At 39.8% G+C, this 22,921-nt stretch overlaps 2 long non-coding RNA genes across 3 annotated transcripts in view; both read right to left on the bottom strand.

Annotated features, from left to right (window-relative positions):
- The window catches only part of LOC106783295 (uncharacterized), a 48,556-nt gene extending 28,585 nt beyond the window's left edge, over positions 1-19,971 (bottom strand). The window contains exons 1-3 of one of the 2 annotated variants that reach the window (XR_011440019.1): positions 19,848-19,971; positions 15,141-15,229; positions 13,964-14,069 (exon numbers count right to left, since the gene is read on the bottom strand). This is a non-coding gene — a long non-coding RNA (uncharacterized lncRNA). Of the gene's footprint in view, positions 1-13,852; positions 14,070-14,178; positions 14,432-15,140; positions 16,088-19,847 lie in introns of those variants that run through there. The other variant, XR_001380951.3, reaches the window with a different exon arrangement.
- LOC138924788 (uncharacterized) lies at positions 105-7,939 on the bottom strand. The gene is made up of 2 exons (XR_011440021.1): positions 7,803-7,939; positions 105-1,279 (listed from the first exon to the last, which is right to left on the bottom strand). It is a non-coding gene; the product is annotated as an uncharacterized lncRNA (long non-coding RNA).
- Positions 19,972-22,921: the final 2,950 nt, after the last annotated feature.

The raw sequence follows: 22,921 nt of genomic DNA, 5'->3' as shown, positions 1-22,921 counted from the left end.
TTTGAAATTTTTCAAGATAAAAAGTTGAGAAATATCAAGGTATAACATTCAAATACTTAAAACCATGACTCTCAGATAAATACAAAGTGAGAAAGTACCAACGGTGAGTTTAAGTTAAAGGTTTATTTAACTCATTAATGAAGGGGATGAGCTGAATGGAAAAAGTGGTTTAAAGGAGAATTTGAGAGACTGGTATACATAATCACTGGGGGAGAAAGAATGCCAGCACATGATTGCTAAAGTAGATTTTAAAAACTGCTTAAATTAAAACAAAAATTGTAACCTCTGAGGTTATCTTTTCTTCTGAACAGAAAGTATTTGTATCCACAGAGAAAAAAACATCATTTTAAAATTATCCATCCATTTGACATTTAACTTCATAGAGTCTGTGTCATAATTAATTGTACATTCCGCTAGGTCAGACGCTCTCAAAGAGTGGCCTGGAGACCCTTACGTGGGCTAAAATCTTTTAAGAAGTCTGCAAGGTCAAATCATTTTTATAAAAATACTAAGACATTCTTCGCCTTTTTCCCTCTCATTCTCTCATGAGTGTACAGCGGAGTTTTCCAGAGCTGGCGTGTGATATTTCAGCAGATTGAACACAGAAGCAGATATGAGAAGACACCTGTCTTCTATTAAGCCAAACTTTAAAGAGGTTTGCCAAACTAAAAAAATGCCATTCTATTCACCAATTTTTTTATTTTGGAAAATATAGTTATCTTTAAAATATATATATATTATGTTCATATGTAATGAGTTTATTGTTATTTTTAAATGATCTAATAAATAAACGCTTTAAAATTTTTTGCCATAATTTCTAATCCATTAAATATTGATTGACATAACCTACCTAAAGAAAAGCTCTAGGCGCTTTGAGGTCCTCATTAATTTTTAGGATGTATGGGGTTGTTCTAAGGCCAACAAGTTTGAGAAATATTGCCGCAGAAAGTTATATCATACTTGGTGGAGCTTCTCCCAGTGTGACTTTGAAAGGATACAGTCATAATTTTGCTTTATTTTCAAGCTGTAGATAATTTTTTTTTTTTAAAGATTTTATTTTTTCCTTTTTCTCCCCAAAGCCCCCCGGTACATAGTTGTGTATTCTTCGTTGTGGGTTCTTCTAGTTGTGGCATGTGGGACGCCGCCTCAGCGTGGTCTGACGAGCAGTGCCATGTCCACGCCCAGGATTCGAACTAACGAAACACTGGGCCGCCTGCTGCGGAGTGCGCAAACTCAACCACTCGGCCACGGGGCCAGCCCCAAGCTGTAGATTATTTTTCTGAACAAAAAAAAAAAGTTGTCAAATGAAATAGGAGAAATAAATTGAATTTATCTTCATTGTAAATAGTAATAAAAAAGTCTATCTGGACCCTGAATAGCCAAAGCAATCTTGAGAAAGAAGAACAAAGCTGGAGGCATCATACTCCCTGATGTCAAACTAGATTACAAAGCATCAGCATCAGAACAGTATGGTATTGGCTTAAAAACAGACACATAGACCAAGGGAACAGAACAGAGAGCCCAGAAATAAACCAACACATATATGGTCAAATAATAATTACAATAGAGGAGCCAAGAACATACAATGGGGGAAGGACAATCTCTTCAATAAATGGTGTTGGGAAAACTGGACAGCTGCAGGCCAAAGAAGGAGACTCAACCACTATCTTACACCAGGCATGAAATCAACTCAAAATGGATTAAAGACTTGAATGTAAGACCTGAAATTATAAAACTTCTAGAAGAAAACACAGGGGATAATCTCCTTGACATCAGTCTTGGCGATGATTTTTTGGATTTAACGCCAAAAGCAAAGGCAACAAAAGCAAAAATAAATAAGTGGGACTACATCAAACTAAAAAGCTTCCACATAGCAAAGGAAACCATCAACAAAATGAAAAGACAACCTATGGAATGGGAGAAAATATTTGCAAGTCATATATCTGATAAAAGATTAATATCTAAAATATGTAAAGAATTCATGCAACTCAATAGCAAAAAACCCCAAAAAGTCCAATGAAAAATGGGCAGAGGATCTGAAAAGACATATTTCCAAAGAAGGCATATAAATGGCCGACAGGTACATGAAAAGGTGATCAACATCACTAATCATCCAGGAAATGCAAATCAAAACCATAGTGAGATATCACCTCACACCTGTTGGAATGACTATTACCAAAAAGACAAGAAATATCAAGTGTTGGTGAAGATGTGGAGAAAAGAGAACACTTGTGCACTGTTGATGGGAATGTAAATTTGTATAGCCACTATGGAAAACAGTGTAAAGGTCCTCAAAAAATTAAAAATAGAACTACCATATGATCCAGCCATTTCACTTCTGGGTATTTATCTGAAGGAAATGAGGTCACTATCTCAAAAAGGTATATGCAGCCCCACGTTCACTGCAGCATGAGTTACAATAGCCAAGACATGGAAGCAAACTAAGTGTCCACTGACAGATAAATGGATAAAGAAAATGTGATACAAATACATATATATATAATTGAGATATATATACAATGACTCCTGTTAGGCCATAAAAAAGAAGGAAATTCTGGGGGCTGGCTCCGTGGCTGAGTGGTTAAGTTCGCGCGCTCCACTGCAGGCGGCCCAGTGTTTTGTTAGTTCGAATCCTGGGCGCGGACATGGCACTACTCATCAAACCACGCTGAGGCAGCGTCCCACATACCACAACTAGAAAGACCCACAACGAAGAATATACAACTATGTACCGGGGGCTTCGGGGAGAAAAAGGAAAGAATAAAATCTTTAAAAAAAAAAAAAAAAAAGAAGGAAATTCTGCCATTTGTGACAACATGGATGGCCCATGAGGGCATTATGCTAAGTGAAAGGAGGCAGACAGAAAAAAACAAAGACTGTTTGATCTCACTTATGTGTGGAATCCAAAAAAAACCCCCCAAACTTATAGACACAGAGCAGAGATTGGTAGTTGCCAGAGGCAGGGGCTGGGCGGGGGTAGGTGAAATGGTACAAATTTCCACTTGTAAGGTAAATAAGTCCCGGGATCTAATGTACCAGCACGGTGACTATAGTTCACAATACTGTATTGTGAATTTGAAAGTTGCTAAGAGAGTAGATCTCAAAAATTCTCGTCACAAGAAAAAAAATTGTAACTGTATGTAGTGATGGATGTTAACTAAACTTATTGTAATCACTTCACAATATATACACATATCAAATCATTATGCTGTACATCTAAAACTAATACAATGTTATATGTCAATTATATCTCAATTAAAAAAATAAAGTAATAAAAAATAGAAAAAGTGAAAGCAAATAAGTTTTTTAAAACCTGTAAAATAAAATAGATATCCATATAATAAATATATAGCATGAAAAAAATCTATGAAATTGTAAAATTTAAAAATTATTATTTTCTCTACTCTGATAAAAAATAAAGTAAAATAAGATAATGATAACCCAGCTATCTAGTGGTAATACATCTAGTAATTCTTCTCTGATTATAAAGTAACACATTTATTCTAGGTAAACATGGAAAACAGAACAATACATAAAGAATAAAATAATAAACATCTATAAATTCCATCAGCCAAAAATAACCACGATTAACATTTTTCTCCTTTCATTTTTTTCTATGTACGTATGTGTGTGATTGAGATACATTTGCATGTATACATACACGACACACATATATATAATTCAAATTAAACTGGAATTATAATGTTTTGCTTTTTCCATTTAAGATCATATGGTATCCAGTTTCCTATTTCATTATATTTCTTTACATTTTTGGTGCCTCTATAGCATTGTCTTTTGGAAATGCCATGTTATATTCAAGCAAGCCTTATTACCATTCATTTAAATTCTTTTACATTTTTTTACTATTATCACCAACATAAATGTGTATGTTTCTCTGATTCTTTCCTTTAGATAAAGTTCTAGAAGTGGAATTGCTAGGAAAAAGGGTATGAGTATTCCAGGAGGGAACACTCTCCATTTTTTGTTTATTTAATTCATTCATGATTTAGAAAAATATCTATCGAGCATCTACCATGGGCCAGGCACTGTGCCAGATGTTGGAGATACAGTGATGAAAAGTGACACTGGTCCTGCTTCACAGAGACGACAGAATCTAGGTGACCATATAGACAACCTATGTAAAGGATGGGAGACACAGGAAATGTTCCTGAGTATCAGAGATCTGAGGGTTGGAATGTCTTCTTAAAGAAGTTATCATCTGGGGCCGGCCCAGTGGCGCAGCAATTAAGTGCATATGTTCCACTTCGGCAGCCCAGGGTTCATCGGTTCAGATCCCGGGTGCAGCCATGGCACCACTTGGCAAGCCATGCTGGGGCAGGTGTCCCACATATAAAGTGGAGGAAGATGGACATGGATGTTAGCTCAGGGCCAGTCTTCCTGAGCAAAAAGAGGAGGATTGGCAGCAGATGTTAGCTCAGGGCTAATCTTCCTCAAAAAAAGAAAAAAATGAAGAAAAACAGAAGTTCTCATCTAACCTGACACCTGAAGAATGCGCAGACGTTCCCCAGAAATATGTGGGATTTGAGGGGAGGCAGTTTCAGGTAGAAGCAACAGCATAAGCAATGGGTCTCCTGCTGGAACAAATGAAGGAGGTCAAGTATGATTAGAGAGAGAGAATGTATATTTGTTTCAAAGTGGGGAGGAGGTGGTGGGATGGGGAGGGACAGTGTGAGGAGACAAGAGATGTGCCTGGAACATAAAGAGGGGCAAGATCATTTACAGCCTTGTAAGCAAAAGTAAGGAATTTGGGTTCTATCCTAAGTCTTGGAAGTTTTAAGAAATGGAGTATCAATACAGAAGGCAGAAAGACCAATTAGGAAGGGGATGAGAATTGAAGTAATGTAAAACTAAGAAAATTCTGACTTTTGCTAAAGCTACTAGATTGATAGAGAACAGGGTAAATCCAACCACAGAGCATATCTTGAGTTTGCCTGAGCATTTCTGAACCAGATAGAGAAACAGGCTGAATATCGTCAGCTGACGCAGACTCTGGAGCCAGACTGCAGGTTCAAATCGCACCTCTCCCACTTCATAGTTTTATGAAGTTGGACCTGTCTAGGACCATAAGGGTAACTCACCTCATGGACTTGTCATGAATATCAAATGAGTGAATACTTGCAAAGCACTCGAATGGTACCTGGAGCATGATTAGAGCTCTATATGCTAACTAGCACTGTTTCACAAGATAACTCACACATACATATTTCTCTCACTCTATATCAGTTTCTTAAATACTGCTTTCTCTGAAAGTTGTAGCAAAGTAATCCCCAAAGTCTTTCACATGGAAATAGAGTTTCATGGTCACATAAATTTGAGCAACATTGGAAGAAGAAATAAGAAAAAAGAAAAGCTATCTGATTGAAATCTGGATATCATGCATGGCTCTCTGTGGCTCGCAGTCATGACTGAGGAGGTCATTGTAGGGAAGGATGACATCTCCTTTACCCTCTCTGGGTCCTTCTGGTTGGAATACGAATTAAATTCACATGAGACAGAATAACAGGAGGAAATTAAAGCTTTATAACATGTATACATGGGAGAGGCTCAGGCAAACCGAGCAACTCACCAAAATGGCTGAAGCCACCATCTTAAATATCCTCTGCAGTTAAGGGCAAAGGAGGATGCTGGGGGTGGGGAGAGTCAATTACGGGAGATTACCAGAAAAGTGCAGTAAGGTGCAGATTTAAGTTCTTGCCTTCTGCATTGCTAAGAGTTTCTAGAGATAAGGTCATCCCCCTTCTTCCTGGTACAGAGAGGGAGGCACCTTTACAGATGAGATTTCCTTTACAATGTAAATGTCTCTCACAAAGGGTAAGTAAATTCTACTTTTCAGTTTCTTTCCTGTCTGCAATTTTTAAAAGTAACCAGCCCAAAATAATCCTCATGCCAAAGAGATATATCTTCAGGTGGCCAATTCCAGTCCCCCACATCATTCTGCTGTAAAACCCCTAACACACCCTGCAATTTTCAGATTCCAGAATAACCGCTAATAATATTTTAGTTTATATCCTTTCAATTCTGTTTCTATGCACATCAAATTTATAGTTTTCTTGCTGTTGAGGACAATCTGCAAGGCCAATGAACCGATCTACTTTTTTTTTTTTAATGGCTACAATGCTATTCCATTTTATGGATGTGCCATAGGTTTGTTTGTTTTTTCTTCTTTGAAATCTTCTCTCCTGTTCGTGGACATTTAGATTGGCTTCACATTTTTTAAAATACAAAGACATGATTTATATGTATACATACAGACATACAAATATAGATAGATATCTCTGCATTTATCCCATCTTTTTTATAGGGTGGGGGTTTTGACTCTAGCTTTCTATACCAGGCAAACTGATCAAGGAAAACTTAAAATGCATGAGAAAAATGTCAAATGTTATTAGCCATTTAAGTAATGGCCCCAGCATTCCAGCCCTCGCTGGGGGCTAGCAAGAGGGAAAATTATACCTTTGTCCCCACCACTTACCCCTACCCCAAGCCAGCCTCCTAGGCAACAGAATAATGCTGTCCTACCCAAACCCCCCAGGCGAGGGTAGGTTTAGTCTCAACACATATTTCCAGTTCAGGGATTATCCACAGGAATCATACTGCCCTCTAGAGGGCAATTTGGAAATGTTTGGAAGTCTTTTTGACTGTCTTGATGACTGTGATTTGGAAGTAGAGGGATTTGTATGGGCACTGCTGTCATTTAGTAGGTGGGGATCAGGGACACGATAACGTGTAGAATAATCTCACAATGCAAAATTGTTCCTCAGCCAGCATGAACTTGTAGTGGCCCTTCACACCTTTCTAGAGGTTAAAAACTGCTCATAATTATCTGAGCTTAAACATAACTTTGTTTTACATATAAACGAAAATATTTTTGCATGGTTTTACTAGCCATCAAATCTTCCAGGAATGCAACAACTGTGCAAGTCTAGGAAACACTGTGCTTTACTTGGCCCAGGATTTTATGAAGATGCTCACCATTTTGGAAAGTCATTTCTCTGAAGGCAATTTCAGTTATGGTATTTGAGCTGGTGATATATCATAACTGTCTCTGTATGCATTTGTATCCATCGCCCTCTCATTAATCTACATAGAAGCCCCAGCATCTCACTGTTCATTATGCCTTCTAGCATGACCATATCCAACATTTACATAGTAAATATATATTATTTTTATAAGAATTTTTTACCATTTCTGTATGTTTCAATTTGAGCATTATATTGATTTTTTTAATTGTGTATATAAGGAGGTGTATATCAAAAAAGGGTGTTACAACATATTTATCACTGAAAGGAGGCACATGAGAAGACATTTTACCATCCTGAGCAAAACAGCCTAGCTTCCCATTGCCTGAGACATCTCCATTCCAAAATAGGAGTTTGGTTTTACTTTTCTACAATCAAAAGGCCCATTGAATTGGTTACCCTAAAACTAAAGAGATTCAAAGTCAATTTAAATTTCCCCCTCTAGCAGCCATTAACTGTGTCTCATTTCCCTTTTTCCCCTCTGCCTTCAGTCCTCTCATATCCAGGACATCTTTCTCAGACTGGACTCAGAGTTCACCTCGTAGAGAAAAGCCCTTTACCATTACACATTCCTCACTCGACTGTGAAAGTGACAGGGCTAGGTTCTATTCGTTACTGTATCTGGCACATAGTATGTGTTTAATAAACATTGGTTGAATTAAAACTTAAGAATTTGGAGTTTCTGGGTTGGTGAACATGTGGGGATTCAGGGAGATTGGTGCGCTCAGAGAACATGGAAGTTCTGCACCCTTTTTCATGTACCTTGTCCTGTGCATCTTTTCCATCTGGCTGTTCTGAGTTACATCCTTTTACAATAAATTGGTGATCTAGAAAATTAAAGAATACATGGACACAATTAAAGTTTGATTAAGAATGAGTGAAGAGTGACTGGCCCAGTGGCGCAGTGGTTAAGCTCGCGTGTTCTGCTTCAGTGGCCCTGGGTTTGCCAGTTCAGATCCCAGATGTGGAGTATGGTACCGCTTATCAAGCCATGCTGTGGCAGGCATCCCACATATAAAATAGAGGAAGATGGGCACGGATGTTAGCTCAGGGCCAGTCTTCCTCATCAAAGAGAGGACGATTGGCAGTGGATGTGAGCTCAGGGCTAATCTTCCTCAAAACAAAAAAAAAAAAGAATGAGTGAAGAGAACACAAGACAAAAAGAAAAAAGGAGTTGGTAGAGCTAAGTATATAAATTAAGATAAAAGTTAATGCTATTGCTGAACTCGTTTTGATTATCCAAATAATAGTGACACTGTAAGAAATGTAAAGTAATAACCTGGGGACAAGGCGATGCCATGTCCGTGCCCAGGATTTGAACTGGTGAAACCCTGGGCCGCCAAAGCGAAGTGTGTGAACTTAACCACTCAGCCACAGGCCAGCCCCCTATATCCTATAAATCTTATCCTATAAATATTCTTGCTTCTCAGATGCTCTTTGAATTGGTCATAGTGTCTTTATTGGTTCCTTCATTAATCAATGAATTAAGTAAAATCTTTGACGTGTTCATTTTATATTTGCTGGAAAGTCATGCTTTTACCTTTTTGAAAATTATACTTTAACATATCTCATAAGTGTGCAAACATAGACTCTAGTCACAGGTCTTCTCCAGCATAATAGGGAAAGGACCAGTGATTGTACATGCTGCATTTCACGAATTTTGAAAAGGCTGTGTTGATGCCAATAATCCATAGTCAATCTACAAACCAAAATTGGGGTGAGTTTATTATGAGCCAGATCTGAGGACTAGCCTAGCCCAGGGCCTTCCTTCCCCAAGGAAGGAAGGGCACCAAAGAAGTGGGGTGTACAGGATGGTCATATACTGTCTTGGAACAAAGAGCATGCATCACATATGATAGGAATGGCCCTTTTACAACAGTCATGAGATTGCCTAGCCGGCACAGCACAGCTGTTCACACAGCAGGTAGGAGGGCCACTGTCTCGCTGGACACACCAGTAGCCCGTCTGTTGTCTCGAGGTGGGTGGTCACAGGGTGGGTGCGGCGATCAGTTCCAACCTAGGGAGAGATGCTTATCCTTAAGGAAATGCCAATGTGGGGGAAGTTACATCTTTATCTTAAGGCCCTTTGTTCTTATCTTTGGGACATAGCAAATGCTTAAAGCAGATATACAATGCATGCTCAACAGCCACGTCAGGCCTTTTTGGAAAAACAAGGTCAGGCCAAATTAGTTTTACACCAAATGGCTTCCTCATATACTCCAATATATCCTATTGCTCGCCATTTGTTTATCAGCTGGGTTAACGCTATGAAATAGAGATGTAAAGAACTGGTTCAAAGTTCAGTTTATTTCAAATCTTGGCGGGCAAGTGACTGTAATTGCCAGAACAGATATCTCATGAAACCTCCTCATATACAACAATTAGGGTGAGGCTCATAACAAAAATAAAGTAAATCAGTATTTCAAACTATGTTGACAATTTTCAACGTTTTGACCAACTTCTTGCAAAATATGCTGGATTTTTGTTACTTTTTCTTGTCAAGTAGCTAAGAGCTTCTACTGTTGTAGGAATATTTGTCAGTGCCACACTGGATTCCTGGTTGCTGGTGCATGCACCATTAGAGTTATTTTTAGATGAGCAGTTTCTCTGCACGAGTCTTTTAAAGCCACTTGCCCATTGTGTAAGTAAGGTTTAGTAGAGACTGGATAATATTATCTGCACTTAATCAGGTGCTCGTGACCTACAATATGTTACTACACTCTGAAGGGGTTCAGAGAGGAAAGTTAGCACAACAAGAAGCTTCTCTTCTCTAAGAAAGTGACACGTGACAAAGATTCAGAGTGGGAAACCCAGTGCAATATAGTATATTAAATATCAGTACTAAGTTTAAATTCTTGCTTGCTTTTTAAATAAAAATAAAATGAAGTAAAAATTCTGGTATTTTCTTCCTGCATCTCAGTGGTTTTTCTTGCACACTCCTGGGGTACACACAGCCCACTGGCGTCTGAAAAAAGGATGTTTCTTTTCAAGTCTGAGATTTGGCAGTTACTAAGTGGGTGCCACCACTTGGTGGCAGTGGCGTCCCATAACTGTAGTATCCATTTTGCAGGAATAAATAAAACACTTCTAAAGAGAGTTACTGTAAACAGTTAAAGGCAGGCGATGACAAAACACACTCAGCTACACACAGTCCTTCGTCCGGAATGTGGACAATGCTGAACTTTACCTGAGCCCTGTGCTTCTGGAAAGCAGAAAACTTTTGTTTTCTGAAACCTCCCCATTCTTTTGTGTTCTAGGAAAGCGCTTACTCAAAGAACTACCCTTTGGACTTAGATAAAACTCTCTGTCTACTCTTTCTCATGACTCCCATAGTTCTGGAGGATGACTCCTCTGTTTACCTGTGACAAGGCCAATCACAGATCTTTCCCCTTTTGCCTGAACCTGCTGACAAGACCAGACATACATCCTCCAACTTCCCATTCTTTGTTATAATGGATTAGCTAAGATTAGAACTAGTTGTTCCCCTGAAACTAGCTAACCACAGAGAAAAACATTTTCTGTTTAGCTACCTGACTGAGACTTCTGCTTGCAAAACAACCCCAACTCGAAATCACGCCACCTAAAGCCTGTTCACCCTCCCCATGTGAGGCTAAGGCCATCCACCCTTCGGAGGCGCTCTGATCTTTGGATCTGGAATAAAATCAATCTCTGTACTTGTCGGGGTTTGTCTTTGACACACGCTTTGAAGCAGTTTCACCCTCAGCGAATCTAAGCCTGTCATCCAGGCAGACAGATGACTACCTACCCTGCAGGATGTCTCCTGGGAACACCTCCCAAAAGAGGTTTTCTTTCATTTTTAACGCTCAAACTTCATAAAACACGTCTCTCTCAATATAACATTTCCAGCCAACAATTATATAGAAAAATCTCCTATTTACATTTTAAACGTAATAAAATATTTTTGACAAAATGAAATGCAGGAAAAGTCTTTCATAGCAAATACTACTGATGGTCTTCAGAGTCAGTTATGGGTTGCATTGTGTCCCCCCAAAAGATATGCTGAAGTCCTAGCTCCTGGTACCTGTGAATGTGACCTTATTTGGAAAATGAGTCTTCGCAGATATAATTAAGATGTAAGTTAAGATGAGGACGGAGCCGGCCCCGTGGCCGAGTGGTGAAGTTCGTACACTCCGCTTTGGCGGCCCAGGCTTTCACCTTTGGATCCTGGGCGCAGACATGGCACCGCTCATCAGGTCATGTTGAGGCAGCGTCCCACACGCCTCAACTAGAAGGAGTCACAACTAAATAAAATATACAACTGTATCGGCCAGCCCAGTGGCACAGCAGTTAAGTGTGCACATTCCGCTTTGGTGGCCTGGGGTTTGCTGGTTCAGATCCTGGGTGCAGACATGGCACTGCTTGGCAAGCCATGCTGTGGTAGGCGTCCCATATATAAAGTAGAGGAAGATGGGCACAATGTTAGCTCAGGGCCAGTCTTTTTCAGCAAGAAGAGGAGGATTGGCAGCAGATGTTAGCTCAGGGCTAATCTTCCTCAAAAACAACAACAATTATATACTGGGGGGATTTGGGGAGAGAAAGCAGAAAAAAAAAAAGATTGGCATCATTGTTAGCTCAGGTGCCAATCTTAAAACAAAAAAAATGAGGTCACACTCAAGTAGTGTGGGCCCTTGACCCAATATGACTGGCATCCTTATAAGAAGAAGACAGACACACACAGGGAGAATGCCATGTGATGACGGAGGCAGTGATTGGAATGATGCATCTACAAGTCAAGGAACACCAATGTTAATGCAAATAATCCATAATCAATCAAAAATCAAAATTGGGGTGAGTTTATTACATGAGCCAGCTTTGAGGACTGTAGCCCAGAGGCTTCCCTTCCTAAGGAAGGAGGCACTCCAAAGAAGTGGGGTGTGCAGAGTGCTTACATGCCATCTTGGAACAAAGAGCATACATCACATATGACAGGCATCTCTCTGACAACAGTCACGAGATGCTTTGCTAGCACAGCAGGTCAGTGGTCACAAGGTGAGTTAAAGCAGGTCAGGAATTAATCCTCAGCTTCTGGGAAGAAATGCTTATCCTTAAAGATATGCTTATATGCGGGAGGCAACATCCCTATCTTTAAGGGCATCGTTCTTGGCTTTGGGATGTTGTCAATGTTTAAAGCAGATATACAATGCATGCTCAACAGGCCACGTCAGACCTTTCTGGAAAAACAAGGTCAGGCTGAATTAGTTTTAAACTAAATGGCTTCCTCACATACTCCAGTATATCCTATTGCTTTTCATTTATTCATCACCAAGGATTACTGGCAACATAAGAAGCTAAGAAAAAGGCACGGAACAGATTCTTTCCTAGAACCTTTAGAAAGAGCATGGCCTGTCCACATGTTTGATTTTGGTCTTCCGGCCTCCAGATTTGTGAGAGAATATATTTCTGGGTTTTTTTTTAAGCCATTCAGTTTGTGGTGCTTTGTTATGGCAGCTCTAGAAAATTAACGTAGAGCCCCTGTTAAAATGTTTGAAAATTGTGGAATTGAGTGTCCTCAAAAGGGATGCAGTACAGAACCATTGTGGTGTCAAAGCAAAAACTGCATGAGACAAAGCTAAACAGGCAAAGAAGACTTTATCCAAGGCTACTGCAATAGGGAAGAGAGGCCAGAACTAAGCCTGAACTCAAGTGCACATCAGCAGAGCGGATAGATCTTCCTAAGGGCTGGGATGAGCTAGCGGAAAAATACTGGAGGACATTAGGGGGAAGTCATAGGCCATCTATGTTTGCTAATTGGCTTTATCCAAAGGAAAAATAAATTTCTCATATCTTTATGACAAGAGAGAGTTTTGCAACTTGGAGCAAGTCCTCTTAGAATTCGGAGCAAGGCAATTTGGAATTCGGCTCCTGCCTCCCACAGACACTGAGAGATAGGGCGCTCTCTCTGCTGATTACATTTCAAAGAGATGGCTCCCAGGTTCTTGAGAAAGACTTTCCTGGGTTGTAAAACTGACAAGAGGCTTTTTAAAAGATTTACATCTCAACGGGGCAGAGAAATAATTTACAATTATGAGTTTTCTAAGATAAATAATCTAAGAGTCGTTCATGCAGAACAACTGATTTTCAGTAACAGATTACTGATCTAAAGCAGTAAAAAATAAAATTAAAAAAATATAGCAGGAGATGACTACATTTCTGAATTGCTTAATTTTTTTTTTAGGAATTTTGGAATCATAGATTCTAATTTCTTTTAAAGAATCCTCTCTCTGACAGGGAAATTCAGTGCAGACCCACCACATTCTGAATCCTAGAACGAGGCCATGTTTAATGAGCTTTCTCTCCTTGTTCCCACTTCTAACCCCACTCTCCTCAAGATGCAGGACAGATGGGCCAAACACTCAAAGACCAACAGCAGGACAACCACACTGGCAAATTGCCTAGGAAGCTTGGGAGCGAATAACAAACATCTGTTCTAAAATCCACACCCCAGACTAAAGGAGACAGCTGCTGACCCTACTCCCTGTAGCCCAAGACAATGCTTTGAAACGGCTGTTGGAAGCCAAGCATTAAAAAACAAACACAAACCAAAACATCACAGAATAGAAAATTCTATTGCATAATAAAATGCAATAATAACATACTTATGTACGTTTGTAGACATTTGTGTATGTTTGTGTCCTGGGTCATAATGTAAGGTGTATTCCTTTGAGAACTGTTCTAAGAAATCCCCAGTAGTTACTAGAAAGGAATGGAAAAGGAGTCAGTTAATACTAAATGTCTTAGACATCAGCAGGCCAAGATTTGAGATCCAGTCCCACCCCCCTCAATTCACCTACCAGTCGATATTACTGGTCGTCCAAATCACTTGAGGAATTTTCCACTGTCCCAATTTTGGTATTTGAAACCCAAAACGCATTGCATTACCACTGTCCTCTGGTTCCTCTCACCTCCTGGCAAGCAGCCTCTTTCACTCGCTTCTGGTAGGCCAGTAAGGAATAAGTGGGCCAGTAAGTTGGCAGGAGGGAATAAGGAAAAATCATGTCCATCTTGTTTCTGTAGATAGATAAATGTGGACAAACAAAAATCATCTCAAGGGTCTGTAGAAAACGTCTTAAATCAAGCTCCACTATTTTCACGAATAAGAAAAACTTAATGCCATTACCATAAAGTGATTTGCTTGAGGTCACATAGCAATTTAGTGATAAATTTAGAGCAGGAAACTTGGTCTTCATATTTTCTGACCAGGGTTCTCCCTGCTAACTCCACGCCCCCTGATGGAGAAGTGTGTGAATAGTATTTAGGCGTGGATATATTTTTATTAAATTTTACTCAAGAGTCTGCACAGTGGATGGTCCGGAACACAGTAGGTGGTGGTGAGTGTAGTTGGCATTCCTCTCCATTCTTCCTCAATTTATCTGGAGTGAAAGGGTGTGGAGGGAAGACCTGAGTTCAGTTTGACTCACTAATCATATAGCAGTTGCCTAAGTGGGCCTAGAAGAGGGTGAAACTGGAAAGGAGTTAGCCATTGATGATTAAGTAGCTAAGAACTAAAGTTTTTTCCTTTATGCAATTACTGATTATAGCTTTTAGCTGTTTAACCCACCCATGGTTAACTGTGCTGCTTAGGCAATATGCTATCTGACTCCCACTAGGCTCCTATAGATAACATCTCCCTGGAGCCTGGGTCACCATGGTAACGGGTGTGCGAGCTGTTTTTCAGGAATTACCACTCCTTGTCCACTTCAGGAGGGTTGAGACCACCAACTCATCAACTGGGCCCATGCAGATGTCCGATAGGCGACCTTTTGACGTCAAGAGGCTAAAAACTCCACCCTCGGATCATGCTAACGCCACCATTTTGTGAACATGGGTCCTATGAAGAGGCATGAAGTCTCACCACGCTTGCACAGATCATCAATGACCTCACCTCCAATCACCTCTCTCCACATTTCAGACTACCTTGGCCCGTATCCCATAAATATCCCTGAGTCCCTATTTTCGGGGAAGCAAATTTGAGGCTCATGTTCTTGCTTCCTCACGTGGCTGCCTTGTGAGCAAACTCTCTCTCCGCTGCAGTCTCGTCGTCTTGGTGTTTGGCTGTCTGGGCAGCAGGCAAAAACGAACCTGGTTCAGTAACAAGGGTGACTCCCAGGAGGGTTCCAAGCAGGATGTGTCCACATCTGTAGCTTACTGACAGCTGATGGAAATATTATCTAGAGTACGTTAAAACACCCAAAGAGAAAACAGAACAAAGCTACACATGATTTGAAACTCAAAAATTTTCTGTAAATTACACATCAAGAAGGCGGAAATGAAAAAATAAAAAAAAGAAGAAAGAATTTTCTCGTCCTGAATTCCAAGACAAAATTCTACAGAGTGAAAGTCTAGAAAAGTTTTTACCATTTTTTGTGATAATACACATTCTTTCTTGTTCAGTAGATACAATCTTAATTCATTTTATTATTATTTTTAATTGTGAAAGGATTTCCAATTAATACATCATCACCTCACATATTTATCTTTTTTTTTGGTGAGAACGTTTAAGTTATACTCTCTTAGCAAATTTTAATTATATAGTACAGTGTTATCAACTGTAGTCATCATATTTTACATTAGATCCTCAGACCTTATTAATCTTATAACTGAAAGTTTTGTACATTTTACCAACCTTTCCCTATTTCCCCCACTCCCCAGCCCTGGCAACCACTTTTATACTCTCTGTTTCTGTGAATTTTCCTTTTTTTTAAGATACCACATATAAGTGACATGATGCAGTTTTTGTCTTTCTCTATCTGGCTAATTTCACTTAGCATAATGCCCTCAAGTTTCACCCACATTGTTGCAAACGGTAGCATTTCCTTCTTTCTCATGGCTGAATAATATTCTATTGTCTATATATACATACCACATCTTCTTTACCATTCAACCGTTGATGGACACTTAGGTTGTTCTCATGTCTTGGCTATTGTAAACAATGCTGCAATGAACGTGGAGTGCCGATGTCTCTTCAAGATCCTGTTTCATTTCCTTCAGATATAGACCCAGAAGTGGGATTTGCTGGATCACATGGTAGTTCTATTTTTTTTAATTTATTTTTTTTGCAGGGGAAGATTTTGCCCTAAGCTAACATCTGTTGCCAATCTTCCTCCTTTTTCTTCCCTTTTTTCCCCCAGAGCCCCAGTACCTAGTTGTGTATAGTTGTAAGTTCCAGTTCTTCTATGTGAGCCACTGCCCCAGCATGGTTACTGACAGACAAGTGGTGTTGTTCTGTGCCTGGGAACTGAATCCGGGATGCTGAAGTGGAGTGTGCTGAATTCTAACCACTAGACTATCAGCACTGGCTCTGTTTTTAATTTTGAGGGGAACCTCTATATTGTTCTCCATAGTGGCTGCACCAATTTACATTCCCATCAACAGTGTACAAGGGTTCCTTTTTCTCCATCTCCTTGCCCACACTTGTCATCTCTTGTCTTCTTAATGATAGCTATTCTAACATGTGTGAGATGATATTTCATTGTGTTTTTTTTTTAAAAGATGGCACCTTAGCTAACATCTGTTGTCAATCTTTTTTCTTTTCTTCTTCTCCCCAAATCCCCCCAGTACATAGTTGTACTGTAGTTGTAGGTCCATCTGGTTGTGCTATATGGGATACCACCTCAGTGTGGCTTGATGAGCGGTGCTAGGTCTGCGCCCAGGATCCGAACTGGTAAAACCCCAGGCCACCGAAGCAGAGTGCATGAGCTTAACCACTCGGCCATGGGGCTGGCCCCTCATTGTGGTTTTGATTTGCATTTCCCTGATGATTAGTGATGCTGAGCATCTTTTCATGTACCTGTTGGCCATTTATATGTCTTTGGAAAAACATCTATTCAGATCCTCTGCTCATTTTTCAATCAGGTTAATAAAAATATAATTTAATAAGATAATAAATAAATCTTAACTAATTTTAAGTGAGCTATACACATCATTTCCAAAACTGTTTTTCCTTGACCCAAATCAAAGCTTTTTTACATTTCTCTTTCAATGAATGTTTTGTGCAGCATGACTGGAGAGAGTCCAGATTCTAATACTTATGGCCAATCCAGTGTAAAATTGGCAGGTAGTCCCTGTCAAAATCCAGAAACTATAAAAAATACAACCAGATCAATAAAATCGTATTTAGTAAGAGTTTCTTGTGCATAGAAGCACAGTTTGCAAACTGAGAGTCTTCAAACCAGCAGTGGCATGAAACCCAGAAGCACGTTATAGGATGGCTTATATAGTGAAAACATGGAAGCTATTTAATGTTTATAATGATTGGTTATAGCACTGGGGGTTTTCCAAATGAAGGGGATTGGTTAAAATTGGTCTTCTTCTGCCACTTTTGGAAAACAATTTAGGTTTTGTTTATGATTTTCAGAGGCATTTACAAGAAACCAGTTAAGTTTGGCTTATGTTGCAGAATAAGTTATATTGGTTTCTCTTACATGGCTTAACTGGTGCTGTCTGTTCAGGAAATTTTCAAGTCTGGTCTCCATTTTGTATTTGATTTGAACACCTCTATTCTTGTTCACTCAAGAAATTAACATAAGCACTTTCTCTTATACAATGAGCAACTAAGGTATGATACTAAGCACCTGCTCACCAGAAGCATAAGCAGACAGGTTTTAAATTAAAAGTTAATTTTGGGGGCCAGCCCCTTGGCCAAGTAGTTAAGTTCATGTACTCCACTTCAACAGCCTGGGGTTTGCCAGTTCAAATCCTGGGTGCAGACCTACGCACCGCTCATCAAGCCATGATGAGGCAGCGTCCCACATAGAAGAACTAGAAGGACCGACAACTAGGATATACAGCTATGTACTTGGGGGCTTTTGGGAAAAAAAAAAAGGAGGGTGGGGCAACAGATGTTAGCTCAGGGCCAATCTTCCTAACTAAAAACAACAACAACAAGAAGTTGATATTGACCATCTGATGCTGAAGCAGAAATCCTCTCCCAGAGCACCTCATCCAACCTTCGTTTAAGGATGAAACTCTTTTAGTTAATGAAAGAGGCTGAATGAGAACTGTTGATGCCAATTATCAATAATCAACCTATAATGGAAGAGAGTTTTTTATTTGAGCCAAGCTGAGGACTAGCCCAGAAGTGCAGTCTTCACCAAGGAAGAAAGCTCTCTGCAGAAGCATGGTTTTAGGCACAGTTTATACCATTTCAGAACAAAGAACATACATCAATTTTTTTTCCTCAAAGTTTCAAGGAGATATTTTGTTTACAGATTAGCATGTACACAGCGGGTCAACATGACCCTGGTGCCATGGGATGGGAGATTCATCTGGCATCACAAGAAGGGAGGCGCTAATTTTTATCTTCAAAGAGCACATTCTTTACTGTAGGGTAGTGATTGAACACATCCTTTACTCTAATGGTTAGAGCAGGGGTACAATGTGTGTTTGACAGGTCAGGCTTCTTTAGTTCACAGAAAGTTCAGGCAGAATCAGGTATAAACCAGAATGGCTTCCCTATATACTTTAATACGTAAAAATTTCTTATCAGAACTCAAATTGCCTTATTATACTTCAGTCATTGATTCACCAGACATTTGTTAAGCACCAACTTTGTGCCAGACACCATTAGGAGCTGGACAGACAAAAGGAAAAACACAGATAAGGTCCTAGCCATTGCCAATCTTATAGTATGGTGGAGGGACAGACCACAAAAATTGAACAAGGAAAATATATAACAAATTGCATTCAATGCCACAAAGAAAAAATAACAGGGTACTTTGAGAGAGAACAAAGGAGGACTGCCTGATACAGGTTGGGTGGTTAAGAAAATTCTCTTAGAAAAGTTAATTTTGGGGGCCAGCCCGGTGGCGTAGTGGTTAAGTTTGTGCACTCCATTTCAGTGTCCCAGGATTTACAGGTTCAGATCCAGGGCATGGACCTACGCAATGCTTATCAAGCCATGCTGTGTCAGGTGTCCCACATATAAAATAGAGGAAGATGGCAAAGATATTAGCTCAGGGCAAGTCTTCCTCAGCAAAAAAAAAAAGAAGAAAAGAAAAGGTAACTTTTAAGTAGAAAACCAAAGGATGAGAAAGAGCCTGCTATGGTTGTTTGGGGAAGAAGCCTCAGAAAGAGGGAAGAACTTGGGAAAGCTTGGGATACGAAAGAACCTGTGCCTTCTAGGACTGGAGAGAAGGCCTGGGTATTTGGAACTTAGTGAGTAAAGACTGCAACTTGTTTTCTCTTTAGCTTTGATCCTCTTTCCTAAAAGGAAAGCTTATGCCGCAGCCCAGTAAGTAAAACAGATGAGAACACAGCTTCTCTCATGGGAAAGGTGGGCAGAACACCCCCTAAATGAACACCTTAGAATGTGAAGCGATCAGAACTGTGCCTGGCTCAGAGTGAGTGCTCAAAAAGCACAGGCTTTGACAAAGGCAAGGATAGGAAGCCTTATTCCTCCTTCCACAACCTTCAGGTGTCCCCTTAGTGGACTCAGAGAAATGCCCAGGGTTCCAAAGAACAGAGCCTGATAATCATTGCACTCACACTGCTGCCCCACAGGGGAACATGAGTTTCTGAAACCATGTTGTTTATAAAATCAACTTAATACAAAGTCTTTCTGGAGGAGATGATTAGTGAGGAATTCTGATTAAAATTACATACAGGTCTTGATTTCTGGAGAATCTTTAACAAAACAATGCTAAGAGACGTGAGCAAGGTGAAGAGTCTCAGATAAGGCACAATTGATGGTGTAAATGAAGTAGAAGGGAGGCTAACCGAGAAAAGAGAGAGAGATGGCAAAATGTGCTCTGACCCAGTGCTTCTCACACACTCATGCATAAGGAGCACCTGGAAAACTGTTAAAACAGCCCCAGAGCTTGTGATGTGGCAGATTTGAGGTGTGTCTTGAGAATTTGCACTTCTCACAAGTTCCTAGATGAAGCTGATGCCTCTAGCCTAGTGACTGCGCAGTGGGAACCACTGGTGTAGATCCCGGCAACCTGGAAAAAATGAAATGGGAACAGATTATGGGGCAGGTCGTGCCCAACGATGAGGTTCTTTTTGGCAGAATTAGTCGTCTCGCGTAGTTAGAAGCCGGGGAGGGTTGGCCTCTCTCCTGCACCCTCCCTACTAGGTTGCAGTGAAAGCAAGTCTGTAGCATCCAGACATTTATTTGCAAACAGATACAAAACAGTTCAGAAGCCCTGCTCTCTAAGTTCGACAAAGACCCGCTATCTGTCCCTTTAGGTGCTTGGAGCACACCCAGCCTAACAAGTTCATTCAGTTATTCAGGATGAGTCAGGCTCAGGGAGCCCAAATCCTCTGAATGAATGGCTGGATGCAAAATGTTTAGGGCTCAAGATGTGGATGCCATCCTTAGGGCTATATGCTTCCAGAACCCTGAGTTCTGATAACCTGTTCATGCAAGCGTGGAAGCATTTCTAAAATATTTCAGCAAATCCTCATTTCCTGAATATCACTAAATGCATTCATAAAAACCCATTCCTAATACTCATTTTGATCATTTGTAAAGCCTCTGGGCTTTCAGAAGTAAAGAGAACTCAAGCTTTGCAGTGGTCCCTTCTAGATTATGGCCTTCTTGGTTAGAACGCCAGAGAAGACCCCTTGGTGGACCCCTGGCTACCCTACTGTTTGTGCTAACGTGTTTGAATGATGACTACTTGGTAGAAGTCACAAGATACAGTAAAATTTCAAAAGTGAAAAGTGATTTTTACTAAAATTGAGGAAAGACGCAATATTCACACATTTACTAGAAGGCGGGGTACACTCTGATTTAGCGCAGCATGTTGTGGGTGGCCTAGGAATGACCTGGGGAGGGGGTAGCTTGGGATTCCTTTATGAAATTGATACTGCAATAGTGCCGGCTCCCGCTCGTCCTCCCTCCTTTCTCACCCTCCCTGCTCCTCCCCTGGAAGACGCCTTCTTTTAATAACTTGTGATGTAATGTATTTGTCCATGTTCTTTGCAGTGTTTTATCCTGAGCCAGATAGAGTAGAGGGCCAGTTAGGCAGAGCCCCAGAGCAGGAATCTGTGAGCAGGGGAGGTTCCTACAGATTTACATTATCTTGCAAACAGTACAATTTTAAGATTAAAAGGAGGTGCCAAAAATCATAATTATATAATTTTTTGAAATATTTTATTGACCAAGAATTTGATTTCATTATTTTGACGGATCTATAAAATAATTTAACTCCAAACCATTTTTGAAATAATATTCTTTCTAAGAAAATAAAAAAACATTAATCTGCATATATTAAAGCAAAATTTAAAATCTTTATGTTGCTTATACAAATATTAAAAAATAATATAAGCAAAATGATTATTTTAGGTACATATTCACATAACTTAATCAGCTTCTCTTTTTCTTCAGCTTTATTGAAGTATAACTGACATGTTTTAAGTGTAAGGGCCAGCCCCATGGCCGAGTGGTTAAGTTCGTGCTCTCTGCTTCTGCGGCCCAGGTTTTTGCCGGTTTGGATTCTGGGTGTGGACCTAGCACCGCTCATCAGGCCATGCTGAGGTGGCATCCCACATAGCAGAGCCAGAAGGACCTACAACTAGAATATACAACTACGTACTGGGGGGCTTTGAGGAGAAGAAGGAAAAAAAGAAGAAGATTGGCAACAGGTGTTAGCTCAGGTGCCAATCTTTAAAAATAAGTTAATTAATTAATGAAATAAAGTGTAAAATGTGATGCTTTGAGAATCATATGCTTCGTGAAATGATTACTATTATCACATTAACATATCCATCACCTCACATAGTTGCCTTTTGTTGTGGTTGTGGTGGTGGTGAGAATGCTTAGGGTCTACTCTCGGCAAATTTCAAACACAAAACAAAGGATTATCTACTCTAGTCACCAGGCTGCACATTAGATTTCCAGAGCTTGTTCATCTCATAACTGAAGGCTTATACTCTCTGACCAGCCTCTCCCCATCTCCCTCACCTCCTGCCTCTCCCCTTCCAGCCCACCCCACCCCTACCCTACCCTCCGGCACTAGTAACCACCATTCTACTCTGTTTCTGTCAGTTCAACTTTTTTTATTTTTAAAGATTCCACATATAAGTGAGATTGTGTATTATTTGTCTGTCTGGCTGATTTCCCTTAGCATAGTGTCCTCTAGATTCATCTATGTTGTTGCAAATGGCAGGATTTCTTTCTTGCTGATGCCTGAATAATATTCCATTGTAGATATGTATACATACTACATCTTTATCCCTTCATCCATCAATGGGCACTTAGGTTGTTTCCATATCTTGGCTACTGTGAATAATGCTGCAATGAACATGGGAGTACAGATATTTCTTTCAGATCTTGATTTCATTTCCTTTAGATATATACCCAGAGGTGGGATTGTCGGATCATATGGTAGTATTATTTTTAATTTTTTGAGGAACCTCCATACTGTTTTCCAAAATGGCTGCATCAATTTACATTTCACCAACAGTGTACAAGTGTTCCCTTTTCTCCACATCTTCGTCAATACACGTCATCTGTCGTCTTTTTGATAATAGCCACTCTAACATGGGTGAGGTGATCTCTCATTGTGGTTTTGATTCACTCTTCCTGAGGATTGGTGATGTTGAGCATCTTTTCCTGTACCTGTTAGTCATTTGTTTGTCTTCTTTGGAAAAATGTTTATTCAGGTCCTTTGCCCTTAATCAGTTTCTTAAGCTTATCCAAGTCAATATCATATCATTGGCATTTTTTTGGAATAAAATTATTTTTTAAGCTTTTTAATAAAATTGCCTGAAATCTTCAAAGTTATATTTCAGGGTTAATGAATTTGAAATTGCTGATATTTTTTATCCTTCTTTCTAGAGCTGGTGCTGAGGTACGTGGAACAATTATGCTAAATAATTTCAGAGCAAATTACGCTGAATGGAGGGTATTCTGGATT

Source organism: Equus caballus, chromosome 6 (assembly GCF_041296265.1).
Source record: "Equus caballus isolate H_3958 breed thoroughbred chromosome 6, TB-T2T, whole genome shotgun sequence".
Classification (NCBI taxonomy): domain Eukaryota; kingdom Metazoa; phylum Chordata; class Mammalia; order Perissodactyla; family Equidae; genus Equus; species Equus caballus.
This window is presented reverse-complemented; position numbering and strand designations above follow the sequence as displayed.